The following is a 23,952-nucleotide window of genomic DNA, read 5'->3' as shown; positions in this document are numbered from 1 at the left end:
TTCCAGTCAGAAAAAAAGAATAGTTTACATGTGGACATTGAGAGGCCATCGCCCTTCCCCTCAAAACTCCCCAACGGCAATGGAGTAAGTCACCCTGGTTGGCATGCTTGTTTGAATGCACCTTTTCCCACCATCAACTAGGACATTGTTTCCCATTGCTTGATTCAGTGGACTACACAATCCATTTTGTACAAGCTGAAGATGCCTCCTACTGTGTTGTTTAGATCACTGGCCTATAGTGTCAGCCTCAGTATGTATGCTCCCTTCCCTAAACACCCTCCTCATTAAGGACAAAAAACCAGCAGTGGTCTCATAGCCCTCACGACAAGAGAATTAAGTGTCATGGGCACAGGGCCAGCATACTGGTCTGAACAACTCCCCTGTATTCTTTTCTTGCCTACAAAAACAGAAAAACATTGGCAGGAGCCAAAGAGCAGCCATGCCCTGGAGATAAGCTCCTGACATAGGCATCTGAAATCTCCATAGCAGCTGCTTCTAGCCTTTGGGTGTCTGAGACACCCTATTTTGTGTGGTTTCCAGAGCCCCATCCATCTAATAATTTTCATATGTCATGAATCTTAACACACACCTCTAGCCCTCGTTTTGAAATCTACGTCTGGGCAAGGTTGGCTCATTGCCAAATCTCCATATCATGACCTAGGGCATGAATAGAGGGCTATTCCCCTTCTTTCTTGTCAAACTATTTATCGAAAGCATACAAATTAAATTGTCTTTCATTGTAAGCTTAACAAATTACTTTTCTTAAAGAGAACAAAACCACATAGATTCTGGCTTGTAATGAAGAAGTCAGTGCATATGTGTAGAATTGTCTACTAATGGTTAACTGTCATTATTCAGGGACACACTCAGACCTTATGAGTATGTCAAATTCTTCCCTGTGGTCAGCATTGCGCTGTGGCAGACATAACCACCTTTTCATTTGAAGGGAATAATTAAAGCTACTCTGAGGTGTCCCATAATTGCATCTAGATACCCTTCTAAAGTGTCACAGAGGATGTGGCTGAATACTCCAAACTTCTGGATAAGTCAGCAATATAGACAGGTCAATACATTTTTTACATAGGATTACACTCATATAAACACTATCCAGATAAAGATACAGAACCTTTCCATTACCTTAGCAGGATCTCTCATGCCCCTTCCCAGTTAATACCATCCCCCTTACCTAAGTAATTTATATTCTGACTTTTGTCACCATTTTTAGTTTTACCTGTCATTGAACATCACATATAAATTGGATTCATACGAGAGCAATTTTTTGTTTCTGGCTTTCTTTGCTCAATGTAATGCCTGTGAGATTTATCCATTGTGCGTGTATAGCAAAATTTGTTCCTTACCATTGCTGTATAGCATCCTATTGTATGGCTATTCCATAATATATTTATACATTTTTGTTTGGTGAACATTGGGCTATGTCCAATTTGTGGCCATTATAAATAAAGTTGCTATACTATGGTCAAGTGACTTTCAAAAAGTGTGCCAAGACAATTGAATGGGAGAAGAATAGGCTTTTCAAAAAAGATATTGTGACAAATGGCTATCCACATTATAAGAACATTCAAATTGGACCCTTACATCACACCATATACAAAATGAACTCAAAATGGACGAAAGCCCTAAATGTAAAAGATGAAACTATAAAACATTTAGAAGAGTTTATTAAAAGAAAATAAACATTTTAATACTTTTTAGATTTATTTTCTTATAATATAGGTATAAATCTTTGTGACCTTGGATTAGGCAATGCCTCCCTTTTTTAGATACAACACCAAAAGCACAAACAAAAGAAAAAAAGACGAATTGTACTTAAGGGCAAAATTTTAAACTTTTGCACTTCAAAGGACACTATCAAGAAAATAAAAAGACAACCCACGCAATGGAAGAAAAAAACTATATCATAGAGATTTATATGTAGAATATATAGAGAAATTTTATAACTCAGCAGTAAAAAAGACAAATAACCCAATTAAAATGGGCAAAGTATTTGAATATACATTACTCCAGGAAGATACATAATTGGCCAATACACGTGAAAAGGTACTCAATATCATTAGCAATTAGGGGAGTACAAATCAAAATCACAAGGAAATCCCACTTCACACCCACTAGGGTGACTATAATAAGGAAAAAATGGGGGGTGATTAAGTGTTGACAAGGATGTGGAGAAATTGGGACCCTCACATATTGCTGGTGAGAATGTAAAATGGTTTACACTTGGGAAAATTGTTTTGCAGTTCCTCAAAATGTTTAAACATAGAGTTACCATGTGACCCAGGATTTCCACATAGCTATCAACTAATGAATGTAAACAAAATGGTGTCTATCCATACAATGAAATGTTATTCAACCAGAAAAAGAAATGAAGTACTTGATACATGCTACAATATGGATGAACCTTGAAAATATAATCTTAAGTGAAAGAAGCCAGACACAAAAGGACACATATTGTTTGAGTCAATTTAAAGGAAATGTCCAGAATAGGCAATTCATAGAGACAGAAAATAGACAAGTAGTTGTCAGGAGCTGGGGCAAGGAGAGAATGAAGAATGCCTGCTTAATGTGTATGAGTTTCAGTTTAGTGTCTGGGAGTAGAGAGTGCTCACGATTGTACAACTTTGTGAATATGCTAAAAACCAATGAATTGTACACTTTTCAAAGGTGAATTTTATGGGATGTGAATCATACTTCATTTTTTCAAAAGCTAGTTCTTCATCTTTTTCTTTAATACTGTGAACTACCCCGTATTATTCCAATAGACATTGCGTAAGTTAACCCCAAAATAAATCTTTTAAAAAAGCTACTATGGGGGCAGTTGGATGGCTCAGTTGGTTAGAGTGAGAGCTTTCAACAGCAAGATTGCTGGTTGAATTCCCACATGGGATGGTGGGCTATGCCCCCTGCAACTAAAGATTGAAAACGGCGACTGGACTTGGAGCTGAGCTGCGTCCTCCACAACCAAACTGAAGGGCAACGACTTGGAGCTGATGGGCCCTGGAGAAACACACTGCTCCCCAATATTCCCCAATAAAAATTTTAAAAAATAAAAATAATCCACTTAAAAAAAAAAGCTACTATGAATATCCCTATATATGCCTCCAACAGTGATTTTTTTTTCATGCAACTTTTAACCCAAATATATCTAGTAAGTGCTGTTTGGGTTTAAACAGAGGGGCTGACAAATGGCAAAATTACTAGACTGTGTCCTTATTTCATCTGTCTCTGTCGTGTGGCTGCTCTCCCTGCCCATCCACCTGTCCTCATTCCTACCCCACCCCCCAATAAAAAAAAAAAACAACCTAGAAGAGTAAGAATGACAGTAAACAGGGAAGACGAGAAGCAATGAGGCTGGCATTAATTATAATCACCCCATTAGCTCATTGTGCCCTGAATTACTGATGTTGACCAAGTTTCTGCTGGATGTAAGGTACTCAGGCTGCTGCCAGGCAGCTGCCTCTGGCTGCAACTTGTGGCTGCTGCTCTTCTCAACTTGCACATGCCTGTGGGGTGAAACATACACTCTCTATCTAGGACGGGTGGGCAGGACAGGATGACAGGGCTAAATTAAGAATTTAGGACTTCAGGGAAGATATTTGCTTTGCCTGGGCAGTGCAGGAGGTGTGGGATTAAAGAGGGTGAGGAAGACAGCAGCTGGTCCACGCCCTGCCCATTCCTCTTCTGTGAGCCGACTCAGTACCCCACGTGCCCAGGATTGGCAAAACTCAAAAGTAGCTGCTCAGCCTGGCCTTGAAAACACTACTTTCTTTGAAAAAGCAAGCTTCTAATCTGTACAGTGCCTTCGTCATTTACAGATGTTTGGCCTATAATCTAGATGTTGCTTTATTATTTGTGCTGGCTCAACTTTCCCTTTCCTGGCCTGGCCCAGGTCCACTTCTAGCCCGGCTGTGTCTTGCCTGTAACCTGCTTCCAAACAATCAAACAGCTTACCTTCTTTCTGCCCCAGTATTTGTGAATTTTGCATGCCTCAATGTGGTGAGTGGTCCCAGGCCCATTTTTGCCATCTGAAGCATGTTCCTCCCCAGTGGTGGACTCAAGGTCCTCATTTGTCTATAGTGGTTCGCACTATAGACTACAACTTGGGAGCTTCCAAAACACTGATACTTGGGTGCCTTTCCTGAGATTCTGATGTAATTAGTCAGAGGTGTAACCTGAATCTTTGGAATTTTAAAGTTCACCAGGTGATTCTCATGTACAGCCAACTTTGAAAATCACTGTTTTAAGGGCTCTTTTTGGCTCTTGTCTGTTTTGTCTAAATATAAGTTACAGTTAGAAAAAGAATTTTTCTGTTCTCCCGCATTCAGAGGGAACTTGGTGAGGGATTAACCTGGGTTCTACCCATTTCTTTTCCCTCTAGAAAAAATGAGCAATAAAGATAAAGGGGCTGAGTGGTTCTTTTAAAACATTAGATCATGTCATTTCCAATCTCAAAATACATCGATGGCTCTCCACTTTACTCAATAAAACTGAAGATCTAATAATGGTCAATGAGGCCCTAGATCAGGGATGTCCAAACCTTTTTCAACGTTTTTCACCAAGGGCCGTATGCGGTAAAATACACAAACAGCCAGGCCACTCACTCGAGGTGAAGTACGGATTGCCTCACCTGGTTTATTTAAGTAAAGTAAATCTATTTTTGGAATTTGCTGCAGTCCAATTAAAAATGGATTGCGGGCCGCAGTTGGCCCGCGGGCCGCAGTTTGGACACCCCTGCCCTAGATGATCTGCCTACCTCCCCTTAATGCATTGCCTCTTAGATCCCATGGTCTACTACTCTTCCTCTTATTCTCTTAACCCCAGATACGCTGGTTTTCTTGCTATTCCTCAAACTTACTAACAATGCTCCCACCTTAAGGCCTTCACACCTGCTGTCCCCTCATTGAGGCAAGCTTTTTCCCCAGATATCCACATGGCTACCACCCTCATTTCCTTCATTTCTTTCTTCTTATACCATTGTCTTAGTGAGCCTTCTCTAACTACTCTTTTAAAACTGCAACTTTCATATTCTCTATCCCCTTTTCCTATTTCATCCTTCTCAATAGCACTTATGACCATCTGATATACTAAATGTCTTATTTACTTCTTTATTGCCTGTTCCTTCCCGACTAGAATATAGTGTTCACTACTTCATCCCCTGTGCTTAAAACAATGCCTCGCACATAATAGGTAGTAAATAAATATTTGTTGGATGAGTGAATGGTAAAAAGATACAAAATGAAGGTAATAATCTTCTGACTGAGTGAAAGGTTTCATAGTTTTTAAAAGGTTTCATGTCAGTTAGTTCAATGGATCCTTACAATAACCCTAGGAGTAAGCCAGGGATTATTATCACCAATTAACAGATTTTTAAAAACAGGCTCGAAGAGAAAAGATTTCCCTAAATTTATTCAACTAGTAAGAAAGAAAACCAGAATTCACAGGTACTTTAAGATCCATGAGTGTAATGTGCTTTCCAAAGCAGTAGTAGACTCTAAAATAGGGAATGACGGTCCTCCTAGCCTGTCAGTGAAATTTGGTTTTTCTTCAGTAATATTTTATGTTGGCTAAAAGGTATTTTCTGAATTGTAATCTGACTTTGCTTTCAAGAATGCCTAGACAGAGTTACTGCCCAAGCTTTAGGAGATAAAGGCCAGGACAAAGGTGGTAGCAACAGAAATAGAAAGGAAGTGATGGTAGGAGATACAGACCTTACAAAGAAAGTCAATAGGACTTTACAATTCCATGTATGTGAGAGCCAAGGGAAAGATATGAGTCAGAGAAGATTCTGAGGTTTCCTGCCTGGAAAACCAAGAGAACATTGGGGCCATGAAGAGTGCGAAAGAGAAGTTGCTTGTTAGAAAAAAAAAAAAGACAATATATGCAGTTTTTCAAATTATTTTAAGTATGTAGAGTTGGAAGGGACAGAGGAACATGTCAGTGGTGGTGCCCACCAGGCAATTAAAATATGTAGAACATAGGTTGGGACTAGACATAAGTCAAAGCATAGAAAACCAGGTCATGGATGCACATCAGAATCATATGGGGAACTTTGAAAGAATACCTATACCCTAGAGCAGGGGTGTCCAAACTGCGGTCAGCGGGCCAACTGCGACCCACAATCCATTTTTAATTGGCCCGCAGCAAATTCCAAAAATATATTTAGTTTACTTAAATAAACCAGGTGAGGCCATACGTACTTCACCTCGAGTGAGTGGCCCGGCTGTTTGTGTATTTTACCGCATATGGCCCTTGGTGAAAAATGTTGAAAAAAGTTTGGACACCCCTGCCCTAGACCATTACATCAAAACCTCTGGGAGGTTGAGAACCACTGGCCAAGATAAATCATGGCAGAGGTTTAGATGAGCAAAGAAAAATGCCAAGAACAGAACATTGAGGGACATCCATATCTGAAGCTAGAAGAGGAAGGACAGCCAGCAGCAACCAAGAAGGGGGACGTCAGAAAGACTAGAACCTGGATAGGGTAGTGCAGGACAAAGTTTTAAGAAGTAGGGGTTTTTGGTACAGGGATGTGGAGTGGGAATGCATTATTTTTATTTTATTTTGTAGGCATGTGATAAAAGTTAATTGTCTTTTAATGTTCAAGCATATTATAATAATAATAGAAATAATTCAGAAACCACAGGTGGTTATTACAGTTTTTAACAAGTTTCTCTTTCCATTTCCAAAGTGGCTGAAGAATTTCAACTGTTAGCGATAGCAACATCTGCTCCAGTAACGTCAGGATTAGTATATCAACAGAGGAGAATGAATGAAGCAGTGCAAAATTAAAGAAGCTTCACCTATTTACCTTGTCATTTATTTGAGTATACAGAGCAACAGATAATGCCTTAGCAAGAATAAAGATGCTGGGGTAGGAAAAGAAAAAAATACTTGTTAAAAAGCAATTGTCAGTTTCCTGTCAAGATGGCAGAGTAAATAAACCCTGTGCTCGCCTCCTCTCAGGACCACATCAAAATTACAACCAAACTACAGAACAATCATCATTGAGAATCACCTGAAGTCTAAACCAAAGTCCTACAACTAAGGACATACAAAAGAAGCCACGTTGAGACTGAGAACCTATGTAACAGATGGGATACTGCTCAATTTGTGAATCTTTCAATAAAACCAATTAGATCATTAAAAAAACAGCAATTGTCACTGTACAGATACAATTAACAGCCAATTGAACCGGGCCATTTCCATTCAGCCAAAAGCAAATGCTAACCATATGAGTTAAATTCTTTCTCCTTCAAAACATGTGTGAGCACACATATTCACAACAAAAAAGTACAAACCTAAGAAGAAAAACATAACTTAAAAGACTATAAATTGAGGCGGACAAAGAGCTAAAAAGTATATAAATACTTGGTTAGTGTCTGGCAACGGCTGAGAAAGAATTGTGAAAGGGAGGAGAGAAAAGACTGTGTAGCCAAGAACATAGAGATATAATTAATAAAGCAAATGGGATGGAATTAAAACAGCAAACTTTGGGCTGATTATGATGGGAAAATATCCTTTTAATTATTGCTGAAACGGTCTTCCCAAGTGGGAGCAAAGGCACAGAAACTCCCCTGGATGATGTTCAAGGGAAAAATGAGATCATGCATGTGAGAGTCCTCTGGAAATTCTGGATTGTGCTACACATGTGAAGTGTTGCTATGACTCTTGTTACCATCCCACTCAGAACTGGGGAACAAAGGACACTGGAGACAAGCCATGGGCCAGACGAACACAGCCAATACCTGAAAGCCATGGTTTGCTCCACTGTGGTCCTAGCTAAAGTGAGTCATTTATTCATGTACCAACAACCACAAGATACCATGAAATTATGGTATCATCAAAAAGTAGTTACCCCACCAGCAGCACTGAGAGTCGATATTCATTGACTTCTCAAGGAGGTTATGTTTTGGCTGAGTTGTCCCAGCTAGGAATTGAATTCATGGTCTTTCTTTCCTTCTTTACTTTTTTCTTTTCTTTTCTCTTCTTTTCCCTTTCCCTTTCTCTTCCCTTCCCTTCCTTTTCTTCCTTCCTTTTTACAGGGCTGGAGACTGGATAAAACAGTCATATGCACTGATTTCTGACTTCTATTAATGTTTTTTTTTTTTTTGGTCTTGCTCCACATTCTGTCCATCCTGTCCAATTTACCAAGCAATATGGAATAGCTGTATTTCTCTGAAGATGTCAATAAGAATAGTGCCTTTCCTCCCATAGCAATTTAAAATCTATGAAGTACACTATCTTTTCCTCATAGGCCAGGGAATGAAATATCCTAAAGAAATATACATACAAATGGATGGGGATTTACAAGCATAGCTCAGGACCACTAATGGGAGAATCAGTCTATAGAATGAAGCCTGCCTGTAGAGGATGAGTACTGATACTAAAATATTCCTTGCATTTTTTTAGGATGCCCAAGGGGGATAAAAAAAAATGTACAAGACCTGGCAGGGTAGTGGGGGAAAGGTGAAACTGATATAATAAGAAGGCTATGATCTCAGATGTAGGTGCATATTCTGTAAGAAAATTCACAGAATCCTACAATCTTGGACATAGAAAGGAGTTTAAAACTCACTAGTCCCAACTTCCTGTTGTCCAAAAAGAAATACCGTCCAGCTCTACTTGAACTCTTTCAATAACATCAACCTCAGAATTCACAAGACACCTCATTTCATTATTGTTTATTTTTTCTCCTCTTCAGAAACAGGTTAAACCTTCAAACCATCAGATAATTGGAAACATATTATCATAGAATCCCAAAAGGATTCTTCAAGATAACCTAACCCTATTCCCTGATGATCCCAATGGGAAAACTGAGGCCCAGAGAGGGGATATAGAATTTTCCAAAAATAACGCAGTTATCAGTGGCAGATCCAGGACTAGAATCCAGGGTCCACTGGCTTGTCTGTTTCCCATAATTAAAGAAAGGGGTAGGCCCAAGTTCAGGGCTGATTACTCAATGTGTATATTACCAAGGCTGTAGCTTCTCTCTCTTTTTGCTGTACTCCCAGAACATAATCTTGGCTTATTTTACCCTCAACAGGAACAATTCCAAAGAGTGGGCTGGTTCAGGGCGAGGTGACCCATGGAAGGAAAGTAGTACTGCCCACTCGTTTTGGCTTATCCACATGATGACTAAGAACACCCTGAGTATGAAAACATTTTACTCTTTGATTCCACCATATATGTTACAAGGAAATTCTATATTTGGACTTGTCAGAAACATAGAAAACATCCACATTTAATTCTAATCCAAGACAAAATATATCCATCTTCGTATCTCCCATGAGCACAGAATAATATTCCTTCCATTTTACAGACTGATAGTGAAATGGACTCACATCCTTCTTGTTAAGCACCCAAGAAAAGAATTGATGGATGAGATGAACTGTTTTCCAGAAAGAAAGCAGAGAAAAATAGCTTCTGCTTCAATACAAGCTTCAGCTCTAAGTAATGGATCCAAAAGATGCCTGACTCTCTGCAGAAGGAATTCAAGTGGAGCACATCAATAAGATATCTAAAGGTGGGTTTTTGGCCTGGCTTGTGTTCCTAGGTGGAGAGGTATCATTTACTCTCCTCTGGGACTAGGGACTTTTGTCCCCCTTCAAGAGTTTCTCTAAATGAGTTCCTTCAAAGAAGGAATAATTAATGTAAGGTAATTAGAGGATCCATTCTCCTCTTATCCCCTTCTCTAGTGCCAGTTAGCCTAATTGCTCAGCCTGTACCTTAAACCAAAGAGCTGTGAAGTAAGAAAAATCTGGTTCCCAGTTTTGGCTTACTTAATAACTAAGCGATCTCCATCCAGCAACTTTCATTTACTCTGGGCCTGTTTGGTCACTTGTACGATTCAGAGAAGAACACCTACACCTTCCTAGTTGGGGTGAGGAGTCAGTGAGATGATGGATTTAAAAGTACCTGGCCTAAAGTAGGAACTTAAGAAATAATAAATTACAGAGCAACTTGTGACATTCACCCATCCTGTTCCTTCTGCAGTGTTTCCCATCACTTTGAAGTCATAACCATTGCCCCAATTTATAAAGCTCAAAACCTCAGTCTTACTTGACTTGACATCACGCCATATGAGAAATGGTGGAAGAGCTGGGCTATTTGACCTGGGAATGGAAGATGCAGGAAGATCTGGTCTCCAGTCTTCAGATCTCTAAAGAACTATCATGAAAGAGAAAGAGAAGACTGCTCTGAACAGCCCCAGGGAAAATGATTAGGATCTCTGGGTGGAAGCCACAGGGAGACTGAGTTCAGTTTAACAAAAGGAAGAACTTTTGAAGAGTCAAGGCTTTCCATGAAGGGAAGGGACTCTCTCAGAGATTAGCAAGCACACTTCTTCTGGAAGTTTTCAAGGCAGAGACTATCAAGAATGTTTTAGGGTAAAGTCAATTAGGGTGAAAAAACATTATAATTCATGACAGCTTACTATATGACAGATAATTGTGCTAGATACTTTACAGGAATTATTTCTTTTAATCCTCCCAACAACACTATGACATGAGTACTACTCTCCCTGTTTTTCAAAATAGAAAACTGAGGCTCAGAGATGTGCAGTATTTCTCATTGGGCCTACTACTAGTATTATAAGTGGGTGGGAGGAAAAATTCTTTGTCGTATCAAACTGGTTGGCACTAAATATAGTAGTACCTCAGTTTTTTGCAAAAAATAAAAATTCACACTCCCTACACATATTTCTAAATGCCATATGGAAATGAAATCTTGGTTGGGAATGACAAATAATATGCTTAGAATCACCAATAGCAGGTAAGCAGCAGACTCAGGATTTATACACAGCTGTGTCTAATTCAGAAAGTGGATATCCTTTGTATCGCACTATCCACAGACATGGATGGAAGTGGGATAGGAATGCACACCTTTCAAAGTCTAAGCCAGTTCCAAGAGATTCTGATTCTCTCATTCCTTTTTCAATCTCATATAATTAATCTACTTCTAAATTCTACAGATTCAACTTTTTTAACGCCTTGTTAAATTCATTGCCTTCTTTCTAGTCTAACAGTCACCACCTCAGTTCCAGGGTCATATCCCCTCCCTGCATCTGGTTTATCCACCTCTCATCTTTCCCTATTTTAATCCAGCTGATTCATGTTTACCAGATTATTCTTCCTGAAACACAGATTTGACTTTTTTCTTTAGCTCAGAAACTTTCAATGGCTTTCCACTGTCTGCCGAATCAAACAGAAAATCTAGGATCCAAAAATCTTCCAGTTTGCCACGAATCTAACCATGGCAACTTTAACTTCCACATTTTCCCCTAATTGTACTCTAAAATCCAGTTCAGCTGCGGTTCTTTTCACATGCCCTGAGCTCCCCTGCCTCCAAACAGTTGTTCTTGTTGTTTTCTCTGCTTGGACTGCCTTCTCTCCTATCTCCACCTGTTGAAATCCTATCTGTGTTTCATGGTCCATCTTAAATAATAATAATACTTAACATTTATTGAGTGCTTATTTTGGTCCAGCCACTGTGCTAAGTGTGTGCAAGTATTTTACATGGATTATCTAATTTAATCCTCACAAAAACATGATGAAGTAAGCTCTATTATTATCTCCATTTTAGCCTAGAGTAAATCAGACTTCAGAGAGGGGGAAGTAATTCTACTTGTCCAGTGTCACACAGTTTATAAACGGTGGGAATAGGATTTGAACACACGAAGTCTGGCTCTGGAGCCCAGAAAGGTGTTACAATGTTAAAAAACAAACAATCACAAAGCCCTTTCTGATTTTCCCTGGCTCAACCTGATATGATCCTTACTTGATAACCTCAAAGCATTTTGACTGAACCTTTAAGACCTATCTTGTGTTATATTTGTTTGTTCTTATACCCATGATGAGAGTGCCAGGTCTCAGTGGGCACAACCTATGTCTTAAGCATCTCTCTGTCTCACACAGTGGTGGCACAGAGTAGGTGCTCAGTGAGTCTGTTATGTTGAATTGAAGATATGTTGGGGTGAAGGAAGGAACAGGAGAATTATGTAGGAGAAGATGCCCCTTACTTCCTATCTTAGCCACCCTGCATAACATGCTAACACCTGTCCAAACCAGACCTTGTAGTCTCTGCTTTCCCAGCCTAGTTTCTGACGGGTCTCTTCTTGTCCCCCAGTTTTCACAGCTGCCCCAGCTTTGGCCAGTGTTTGGGGTAAGGCAGGATCAAAATATCACTGCCCTGGGCTTAGCATCAAGAGTGAGGGATCAAGTGAAACCCAGTCGGGTGGGTGAGAGGGCAGACTGAAAGCCCCCAAATAGAGCCTGTATGCTCTTTACACAAGCCCTGACTTGCCCAACGGCCATGTGGGTGGGCTGGCAGCTAAACTTCCCTCGGGATGCTTCACATGTCTGATCTAACCCCTCCTTCCCTCCCTCCCCTAAGCTCTCAGACTCCTTCTCTTCCTTATCTCCCAAGCTCAGATGCTCAGAGTGGCTGAATGTGTCCAGGCATGTTCCCAGAAGCCATGAGAGTCCAGTAAAAAGCCTACACAAGGAGGAACTGGCTGCCAAGGCCATCGGGGCATTAGCCCAGGTCCCAGTCACTGTAAACAGGAACCTCTGGATACAGATAGGTGTACTGACAGATGGCCACGGGATGCCTTCCCAGACATTCTGACTTTGTAGCGCCTTAACAGGGTCATCCAAATGATCCCAAACTTCCACCCCTATTTTCCACACGTCTGAGCTGCCTTCCTATGCCAAGGGGTGTTCCCATACTCACCCTGTAAGTGGATGGATCGATAGATCTTGCTCCAGCAACAGAATTCCTGGACAAATGTACCTCAGCACAGGCCAGACATCCCACCAAGCTCCCACCCTTCAGCCCCCAGCCTGCATACCACACTTACAGTAGATGAAATCCTTTGTAATCAAAGCTCCTCTCAGACTCATTGCACATCCACGTGTAGCAACAACAGCCCAAACCCGTCCTCTTTTCCTTTCATGTTACGCCTACTTCTCCGCCTCCATGAGGCTCCTGAGGCAGCTATTGGACTGCTCGAGTGTCTAGGCACGGCTATGCAAACAAGTGCTGCCCCTGAAATGGACACTGTGGGGACAGCAGAAAAGGGGAGGAGCAATCAGTGACCAAGCCATTCCTATGGCAGGAACTGAAAAGCTTCAGAGTTGAAGCCGGGGTGAGAGGGGGATGGGCAGAGAGTCAGGCCCTGCCTAGTCTGAGGTCACGTGGTTGGAGGCACCTTGCAGATTCCATTTCCTGTGACTATTTCACAGTAGGATGCAGCTCAGCTCCTCAAAGTTAGCAGGCTTGGAGTTAGATAGGGAAACTTAGTGTTGGAAAAGTAACCATTTTCAGACTCATGGAAAAGCCACTTCCCAGCTCTGGCCCTGCCTTTTTTTTATACTATTACACTCAGAAGGGTAGGTAGGATTTGGACAGGAGGAGGAGAGGAGATATACAGCAGAGGAAAGACTGCTAAAAATCAAGGAGAACTGGATTGTGAAATCACCGTGTCTGGGCCCCAGAGTCTCTGTACAAAGAAGGGATCAGACTAGATAGTCTCTAAGGGCTCTTCCAGCAATGACAGTCTGGGAGTTTATGAGTGTATGATCTCAGAGGCTGCAGTGAAGAAGTCCTGGAATGTTAGTAGGCCCTGACCTTGAAGAATCTGCAGAGGTAGTGGGGAGATAAGACAGACTAGATAATCAGAGAACAGCACACAGAATTGAATGAAGGGTCAAATTGTGGGGTAAAGGCTTGAAGGGCAGTGAGTGGCAGGGAGAAGGAAGAGACGGAGGAAGGGAGGGAGGGAGAGAAGGGAGAGAGGGAGGAAGGAGAGAGAGAAGCCAGGCAAGTCAAATGCTCTTCAATAGAGCATTTGGGGGTGGGAAGTGGGGGACAAAAAACATAGAGAAGCAAATAGCATTATGGGTAGAGGGAAAGGAAAGTTTGAGCCAAGGCATGGGGAAGGGGACCAGACAATGTTACATGATCAGACTCTGGGGGGCCCAACCTGGTATGGGCAAAAGCTGTATGCTAGGAGTTTAGGCTGGGGTCTCAGTACAGGGGCTCCAAATCCTTTCACAGGAAAAAAATGCTGAATAGGCCCTGAGGTAACTCTGAATAGGTCCTGAGTGAACACCACATATGCTCCCTGGTTAAATCTGTGACCAGAATGTGGCCTCTTAGAATGCTAGTGTGGGCTCAGGCCCAGAAGGAGGAGAAACGCCTCGGCTGGAATCCTGGGGCTGCTCCTACTAGCTGCATGACCTTGGGCAAGTTACTTCAATGCTCTATGGTTCACTAACCTCATTTGTAAAATGGGAACAATAATAATCCCTTCCTCATAAAATTGTTTTGAGGATTACATGAGTTAATATACAAAACAGTCTTAATGTATATAAGGAGCTTAGAACAGTGTCTGGGATATTCTAACATATCAGTGTTTATTTAATTTAAACAATCAAACAAACAAATACAAGCACTTTAGGGCCCTCTGATGTCATCTGTTGAGACTTAAATAAAAATAGCTATCCTATGAACCTCTTCAGCCTGCCCTGTCCCTGAAGAGACTGCTGGACTAGATGACCTTGAAACTCTAGAGCAGTGCTTCTGACACGTCTATGTGCACACAAATCACCCAGGGATCTCATTAAAGCACAAATTCTGATTCAGTAGCTCTGGTGTGGGGCCAAGACTCTGGCTTTCAAACAAATCATGAGTTGATACTGATGCTGCTGAACCACCAACTATACTTACAATAGCAATGGTCTAGAATAACATCTATTATTATATATGCATTCTAAGCACACAGGAATCAGAGAGCCTACCTTCAAATCTTGGCTGTGCAACTTCCCTGGGCCCTTGTGGGGCCTTAGGCAACTTTTTCAACTTCTTTGTACTCCAATTTCCTCATCTCTAAAATGGAGATAACAGTAGTACCTATTTCATAGAGTTGCTTTGAGGATTGAATGAATTAATGTATATAACAGTGCCTGGCATATGGAAAATGTTACAAAAGTATGTGTTGTCATCATTCCCTTGGGTCCATATTTATCATACAATGGATAAATGTTCAGGGAGGCAGCTGGAGGGAATACAGACTCTAGAATCCAGAGACCTCTATTCCAACTCTGGCTCTAACATCTACTAGCTGTTGGCTCGTCAGTAGAAGACTAACCCTCTCTGAGCCTCAGTTGTCCCATCTGCAGATAGAGGCTAATTATACTTTCTTCATGATGTTGTAACTGCGAAATGAGCTAATGTTTATAAACCAAGTAGTATATAGTAGGTGCTCAAAGGATACTCCAGGTCCTAGAGTTCAAGAAGATGGGTGTGCCTGCAGGGTAGGAAATGGATTGGTGGAGTAAAGGCTGGTGGTAGATACTACGTAATTAGTAGATTATTGTTATGATTAAGGCAAGAAGTAATAAGGGGATGATCTATGGTGATGAAAACAGGGAATGGAAGCAGGAGAGATTGTGGAGTTAAGATTGTGAAGGTATGATATGTGGTATCAAGGGAGGATTTGAATCTTTGTGGTAGTGTCACTTTCTCATATAAACCTCACTGGTCCAGTATTCCCCCTTTCCCCTGCATCCTTTTGATTTCCTTACTGGCACTGAATTACAATCTGTAATAATTTAATGAATTAGTTTGCTTACTTGTATAATGTTTGTTCTTTTTCTTCTACTAATCAGTGAGCATCACGAGCTAATACTTAATAACTAGCACTTATAAATCACTTGTCTGCCGGACACTTTTCTCAATGTTTTACATGTACTAACTTATTTAATCCTTGTAACCACCCTAGTATTATTCACAATTTAGAGATGAGAAAATTGAGGCATAGATTGATTTGCCCAATATCAAACAGCTAGCAAGTGGCAGGGCTGGGAAGAAGTCTCTGGTTATAGAGCAGAAGAAATAAACAAATTAACGAGAGGACCAGGGTCAAAGGACAAAATGAGAGAGGTCAGGAAGACTTTGAATATGTTGAACTTGAGGTGCCAAGGAAGCCCCCATGTTGAAATGTCTTGCAGATGAAGAAATGTAAGCTGTGGGAAAGAAGGACCCTTTAGCCTGGGGACACTTCCACCTGACACAACTGTCTTTTATGTTTAAAACACAATTCCTGTCCAGCTGAGTTGGGAACATCCTTCGACGCCAGGATTAGGGGCCTTTCAACATCCCCAGCCTCAAGGGCTCACCCAACCTTCCATGCTTTCAAATACATTGTTCTACCTCTTTTGATCCTGCTCAGTAAACAGCAGGAACAGGGAGTTATGCTAGGTCACTGGTGACACTTATCTGAGTAAACTAAATTGGAAGGGAATTTGCTGGTGCATTGACCATGGATCAACATCATCAGAATTCTTTGAAGAGAAGGTAGGAAGGCACAATATTTACTGAGCATTTATAAATCATTCAAATGTACCCCTTCATAGCTTACAACAGTCTTATGACATAGGAATCATATCCACATCTTATAGATGAAGAGGCTCCTTGTACCCCATGAGACTTCCTGAAATAAAGGTTCCAGGGAAACTTCAGGTTCCACAAGCTGTTGCCTTATTATTTGGGAAATGACCTTAAGCAGAAACTATGAAACTACTACCCTCCACCATTACTTGTCCAATGATAGTATACTGGCAGCTAACACACTGAGCTCTTGCTAGGCACTGCGCCAAGAGTTTTACATGGATTAATTCATCTCATCCTTGCACAAACTCTATGAAGCCAAGAACATTGGAATCATCCTTCTCCCTTCTTTTTCTCATACCTCACAACTAATCCATCAGCAAAACTGATCAGCTCTCCCTTCCAAATATACTATGAGCCCCACAACTCTCAGCACCATCACTGCAACTACTCCATTGCAAGCCACCATCATTTTTCACCTGAATTATTGCTAGAGCCTCCAATGGGTATCCTTGCTTTTGTCCTTAGTCCATTTCAGTCTATTCTTAGCACAGCAGCCATAGTGATCCTTTGAAAATGTAAATCAGCCCAAGACTGTCCAAACCATTCCAATGGCTGGCTTCTTATTTAGATTAAAAGCTAAAGCCCTTAACAATAATCTGCACTAGTCCACACTCTGCCCCATTGCATCCCTCCTGTACCACTGTGTACCTTTATGTCTAATCCCAGCCTCTCTTCCTCCGGCTGTTTCCTACCACTGCCCCTTGACCACCACAACCAATCACAATGACCTCCTTGCTGTTTCTTTGAACACTTAAAGCATGTGCTGTAAACTCAGTCTTTGCACTTGCTGTCCCTTCACCCTGGGCAATGCTTCCCCCAGATATGTGCATGGCTCCTTCCCTCATTTTCTCCATGTCTCTGCTCAAATTTCACCTTATCAGAGAGGACTTTCCTAAATACCCTATATAATATAGGGTAATGGGATTGCCAGAGCCTTTTGGACTTTTCCTCAGCACCAGACCCAAAGACCTGAGTTATAGTATGGAGGTCAGTACAGTTAAGGCTTTCAGCACTGACCTCTATGAGGGAGCCACTCTGGCCCCACGTGCCAAGGCAGCAGAAGTGAGGTTGGGTTAGCTCATTTCTTGGGAGCTCTCTCCATCCCCTTCTCTTAATATGGGCAGGAGTCACTCCATGAGCTTTAACCAACTACTCCCAGGTAAAGGGTTTCTCTGATTACACTTCATTGCTAGAATCGCCTGACCTGACAGCTTGATAGACAGGGCCAGCCTCCCCCAATTTATCTCTGGGGCCAGAGATGTCCATCTGGGGCCCAGTGAAAAACACAGGGCTCCCTGATGCCACCTCCAGGTCTCTTTCAGAGATTACCTAGCATCACTCAGAAGAATATTGGCCTTGGCTATGACTTAGAAAAGCCTGAACAACCTCTAATTCCAGGGTTCAACACAGAGTGATGTCTCATTGGAGAGCCTCATGGTTATCCAGGCAGACTGGAGCCCTTAAAGTCTCTCTGGAGGCTGGGAACAGAGGGCAGAAGCAGAAACTAAGGGCACCAAGGAATACTGAACCTTGTGTTGCAACCTAGCATCTCTAGGGATGTCCCTGAATACCAAAATCAGCTCCTGGTGCCCTGGAGTCAGCCTGTGGGATGTGTGTAGATAATCTTTCCCATAGATGTCTGAGGCAATGGCATATACAGGCTTGGATCTTCTGGATTAGAAAGCTGGGATATAAAAACGAGTTACTCCCAGCCCTGTGATTTTTCAAACTTCAGTTAGGACCCAGCTTAGTTCAACAGTCTTTTCTCTCATCCTTAATTGTCCTCCTTTCTACCTGCCCAAGATGGCTGTCTCAAACTCACTCTTTTTCAAGCATCCAACATGAATACACCCAACCCGAACTCCTAGTAGATGATTTCACCTCCAGTTTCAGTGAGACTGTAAAAGAACCCTCTAAACAACTTCTGATCCCTCCATCTTCAAGCTTATTCTTGTGTCTTATCTCAGAGCTTTCTTTCTTCTGTCCCAGATTAATCTATCTGTGTTCACTCCTCCTGTTTGCTCTGCTTTGCTCTATCTTGCATCTTCCCAGCCTCTCTTCCTCCGGCTGTTTCCCCTCAACTCTGTCTTTCCATTTGGAGCCAAGATTCTGGAAAGGACTTTCCACAGGCATTGCTTCTATATCCTCTCACTTCCATCTCTTCATTTCTAAACTCACTACATTCTTCTCTCCTCATGGTCACCTATGTATTACTTGCTGTAAAACCCATGGATTCTTCCTGTCTTCTTATTTGAATTCTCTGAAACATTCACAATTGTTTGGTTCTTTTCCATACTGACTCTCTTCTCTTGACTTTTATGGAACCCACTCCTTCCTCTACAACTTCTCTCAGGTTCTCCTCCATTTTCCCCTCAAATGTTGGGGTTTTTCAGAGTCCTCCCCATTAACCCTATTTCTTAATTCTAAGTTCTCTCATTGGGATGTGAACCTTTGTGGCAGGGATCTTATCTGTCATTTCACTGATTATTTTACACACACACAGTACTAAAGCATACTAAGTGCTGAATATATCTTTGTTGAATAAATGAATGAATAAATAACTGAATGGATGGGTCCAAGGAGAAGAATGCTTGTTTTTGAATTCATCTTTCTTTAAGGAGCTCCCTGACCCCAGGTGGGTCACCATACAAAGATGGCCAAAAAGAACATTGATACCTACACTCAAAATAATAATAAAAGCAAACACTTGGTCAGAACTTGCTCAACTCTCTATGTCAGAACCTGTGCTAAATGTTCTATATGCAATATCTCATTTAATCTTTAAAACAACTTTATGAGGTAAATATCATGATATCATTCATATTTTATAGATGAAGAAATCGAAGCACAGAATAAAAGGTAACTTGTCTATGGCACCACAACCAGTAAGTGACAATTGACCCAAGACTCTCAAGAATAGCTGATTCCTGAATTATTCACTGCCACACTCAAAAGTAGAATCCTTTCTTTCCTTCCCAACCAGAGGCTCTTCCCATTCTCCCTGGACAACTATTCTAAACTTCTACCTTTTCCCTAAAGTCCCTAGTCTGGCACCTAATCCTCAGTCCAGAAAATGGAGTCCTGTCCTCTTCATCAAGAAAACAGATGTTGTTAGGCATGGAGTCCCTCTAACTCCTTCCCTTATGCTTATAAGGTTCTCTCTCTCTCTTCACCCATTCTGACTTTTCCTCTGGGAGAAGGGGAGGAGAGCATGAGCCTTTTCCCCCTCCCCTGCCCTCTATGGACCATACTTGATTTTTTAACCCCTCACTCACTGGTATCTTTAATATTCACCTCCCCTCTTGTGTCCACCCTCTTTACCCCCAAACAGACTCAAATTCCTCCCACTGCAAAATAAAATCAAACCTTCTTCCACACTACCTCCTCCTCAAACAACCTCATCTCTCTTCCTTTCTCAGCCAAATTTCTGGCCAGAGTAGTCTTCACTCAATGTTTCCATGTCTTCACTTTCCATTAGCTTCCCAATCTATTGTAATCTGGAACTTAGCCCTATGTTCTCTCCCGGAGGTCACAAGTGACCTCTTTACTGCCAAATTTTAGGGAATATTTTCACTCATTTTCTTATTTATTTAGTTTTTTCCAGTGCTGGCCACTCTTTTATTTGGGAAATGTTCTTTCTTGTGTTGAAAAACACCACTGTCTCCTGGTTTCCCTCTATTTCTCTAAACCCCTCTTTCTCACACTGTGTCATTAGATATTCTCCTTTATCTCACTCCATGATGTAAGTGAGGCTGGGGCTCTCACAATACTCTATATATACAGGATCTCATTTATGTCACTGAAAAACCTTTTGAAGTGGGTATTGTTTCCCTTATGGCACACATGTGGCAACTAAGGATCAGAGAAGTTAACTTAATTGCTTAAGGACACACAGCAAGTACAAGCTTAATGCAGAACTATAGCCCGAACCTAACTCTAAGCATGCTATATCTCTCTGCTTGCTCCAGTGAGTAAGAATATGGCACAGTGATAGAGTGGCTCTGAATTCTGAATTGGAATCCTAGATCTGTCACTTACTAATTTTCATGCTGTGTGATCTTGGGCAAGTACTTTAACCTCTCTGAGATTCAGTCTTCTGATCTATAAAACGTGGAAAGAAACAAGGTTGCTGTAAATATTACAGAGGAATATTTATAGACTTCCTAGCCCAGGTCCAGACACAGCAACTCAACAACTGAGATATGTTAGGATAATGGTGATGATGGCTATAGTTATTAGCCTTTTTCCAAACTAATTTTCCTACCCTTTGTCTTACCTTATTAGTCTACTTTCTTATTTTGTTTGATTTTCTTTGATTTTATTTGACTCAAACCTCCTCTGAGAGAATGTAGTTTTGACTGAGGCAAGTAGCCAAACCCCTGAGTTTTCTCTACACTCGACTTAGGCTTGGAAGCTCAGCATGCACTGACCAGAAGGCTGTGCAACTCTGACTCTTCTAAACATGTATTTATATATATATATATATATATATATATATATATATATATATATATATATATATATATTTTATTTAAATTTATTGGGGTGACAATTGTTATTAAAATTATATAGATTTCAGGTGTGCAATTCTATATCACATCATCTATAAATTACATTGTGTGTTCACCACCCAGAGTCAGTTGTATTTTTAATAATATTATTTTAAACTAATGGGTAGCATACCCCTTTAGAGTTCTGTACACCTGTATCTTATTTAATTATTATAATCACAGAAGGTGGTATTACTGCCATTGTGCCAATTTAGGAATTGAAAAGGACAGAAATGCCATCTCTTGGAGGTGTACTGTATGCAGGAACTGTAATAGGCAATTTTAAGTTATCTCACTAATTCTTCTAGAGAACTTCCATGATCTGGGGATTCCTAGCGTCATTTAAAACAAATGAAACAAAAATGGGTAAAGGAAACATTAAGTGACATTCAAATAAACACAGAATTACTAAGCAGGGGTGTTAAGAGATTTGAACCTGCATTTTCTAAGTCCAACTCCAAAGCTCTTTTCACTGCACCATGCTACTTTTACCTACAGACTGTCTTGTGGGGATAGAAAACTATCAATGGTGATACAAAAAAAGGGGGATTAGATAATTCTAAGACACTACTTACAGTATGAGGCCCATAAGGTCAGCACTTGTGCAGAATATTAGGATTGTTTACCTCACTTGAATTGCAAAAGAATTTGAAGCATGATATGCATGGCACAAGAAAGGAGAGAGAGAGAGAGAGAGAGACAGAGAGAGACAGAGAGAGAGAAATTTGTTATTGTGGTGAGTGGCAACATTAAGGGATACATAATCATATGAAGTATTCATAGTGATATTAAGAGATTTATCTAGTATCCAGAAGGCAGTTTCTAAAATTCTTATTCTCCTGAACATTGGCAAGGCATCCAAACACCAACTGCACTGCCACCCCCTTACCACTGTGTTTGGTTTGAGAAGATTCAGGAGGATTTAGTCACTTCCTGCCAATATCTGAAATACTTTCATAGGGTACAAGAAACGGACGAGATTTGTAAGCTTAAGGGGGCATAGTGAAGACCAGTGGGTGGAACGTACAGGCAGACAGAGTTGTGCTCAACAGGAATGATTTTCTAATAATCACAGTGAAGGGTCAGGTCAGTCTTCAGGGCTCCAGATAACACTCTTTTCCATTTATCTTCACTAATATAATGTTACCAGTCTGTAGTCAGGCAACCAAGGTCATTCTCCTTAGTGTCTGCCTCCAGCCTGTCTGGATTCACAGTAATTCCTCCACGGGAGAGTTTAGACCAAAGATTCCCCTCTAGTCATCTCTCAAGACCTCTCCCCACGATAGCTTTGTAGATCTCGGCTGTATGTCCAATCAATAAGGTGCAACTTGGCTCCTCATACAAAAGTTCAAGGTTAACCAAGCAGGCTGGGGCTTTCACAGCCTGCTAGGGGGCATTTCTAATGGATGATCTAAGAAAGCAGTAAATGCAGGCAGCTTCGGTATAGAAGCTACAGGCAGAGTTTCTCCTAAGCTTCGGGGAACAGGCCTCTCCAGAGGTATCCCTAGAAACTAGTCAGCACCTATGAGGGAGGTGAAGGCAGTCTTAGGGTCTGGTCTTTAATTTTTATAACAGCCTTATGAAATAGGTACTATGATTATCATCCTTATCTTTCAGATGAAAAACCAAGATACAGAGAGGTCAAGGAGTTCTAAAGCACTCTCTAAGTGAAATCTTTTCTCTCCTTCCCAATCAATGGTTCTTCTCATCTTCCCTGCACAGCTATTCTAAACTTCTGCCTTCACCCTGAAGACCCTACTTTGGCATTTTATCAGTCCAGAAAAATGGACACCTTTCCTTATCATCACGAAAACAGATGCTGTTAGGTATGAAGTCCTTCCATCTCTTTCCCTTACACTTGTAAGGTTCTCTCTCTCCACTCATCCTGGCCTTTCCTCTTGGAGAGGAGGAGGATAGGATGAGCCTCTTGCCCCTCCCCTGGCTCCTATGGACCATGCTTTATTTTTAACTCCGCTCTCATTGGTACCTTTAGTATTCACCTTCCTTTTTGTGTGTAGCCCCTCTACCCACAAACATATTTGAATTCCTCCCACTTTAGTGTGTGTGGGTGAACCTTCTGTCTACTTTGACTCCTTCTAGAATTACTGTGTCTTTGGGTTTATTTCAAGAGATTTTAAGATTCTTCAGCAATAACCCCACCGATGAAAAGCCAGCCTCACTAAGCTAAGAAGTCCCCCGAGACTCATCTAGAAACCACTCTTGAACACTAAAACACTAGTTGCCCCTGCTGGGGAGCCTCTATACTTAAGAACTAAGAATAAGCACTCACCCGCTTCCTTTACTACCATTATCCTCAGGAACCTGCATGACAGCTTCCCATTGCGTACGGCATAAACTGTGAAGTCTTTTAATGCATTCTTCTGGCAATAACAGCAATAGCTACACTTTTGAGCATCAAATGAATTCCTAGGATTATGTAAGTACTTTACCTGAATTATCTGAGCCTCAAGGGAATCTTGAGGTACACCTTGCCACAGGCTTTTTAAAAATAATTCAATTGAAGCTCTGAGAGGTTAAGTGACTTACCTAAGGATATGCAATTAAGCAGTAGCAACATCAAGATTTAAACATAGCCTCTGTCCCGACAACAACCCCCTTAATAACATTAACTACCATTAAATCATTGTCTAATATGTACTATTTTTTTTTTGCCAGGTTCATTTTGTATGACTAGCTGCCGTTTATGCAGAACTTAGTATGTGCCCTGTGCTATGTTAAGCCCTTCTCATGAATTTAATTTAATGCAATGACATATTCTTTCCTCATGGATGATACAACTAGGACTTGAGAAGTAACAGGAGTAAGGCCATTACGCTAGAAAGTGCATAAAACTGGGTTTGTTTCTGACTGAACATCCTATGCTATCTCATGTACAGCATCATGGCTCTTATCAATCAATACTAGAGTACAGTAG

At 41.1% G+C, this 23,952-nt stretch overlaps 1 protein-coding gene across 3 annotated transcripts in view; it reads right to left on the bottom strand.

Annotated features, from left to right (window-relative positions):
• The window catches only part of EDA2R (ectodysplasin A2 receptor), an 81,626-nt gene that overhangs the window by 26,900 nt on the left and 30,774 nt on the right, over positions 1-23,952 (bottom strand). For 2 of the 3 annotated variants that reach the window (XM_033109567.1, XM_033109585.1), the window contains exon 1: positions 12,872-12,924. The exons of the other annotated variant lie outside the window; for it this stretch is intronic. The gene's annotated coding sequence lies outside the window, so the exon portion shown is untranslated. Of the gene's footprint in view, positions 1-12,871; positions 12,925-23,952 lie in introns of those variants that run through there. 3 annotated transcript variants of the gene reach the window in all.

The sequence above is a fragment of the Rhinolophus ferrumequinum genome, chromosome X (assembly GCF_004115265.2).
Source record: "Rhinolophus ferrumequinum isolate MPI-CBG mRhiFer1 chromosome X, mRhiFer1_v1.p, whole genome shotgun sequence".
In the NCBI taxonomy this organism is placed as follows: domain Eukaryota; kingdom Metazoa; phylum Chordata; class Mammalia; order Chiroptera; family Rhinolophidae; genus Rhinolophus; species Rhinolophus ferrumequinum.
Note: the sequence above shows the minus strand (reverse complement) of the source record. Positions and strands in the feature narration are given on the sequence as shown.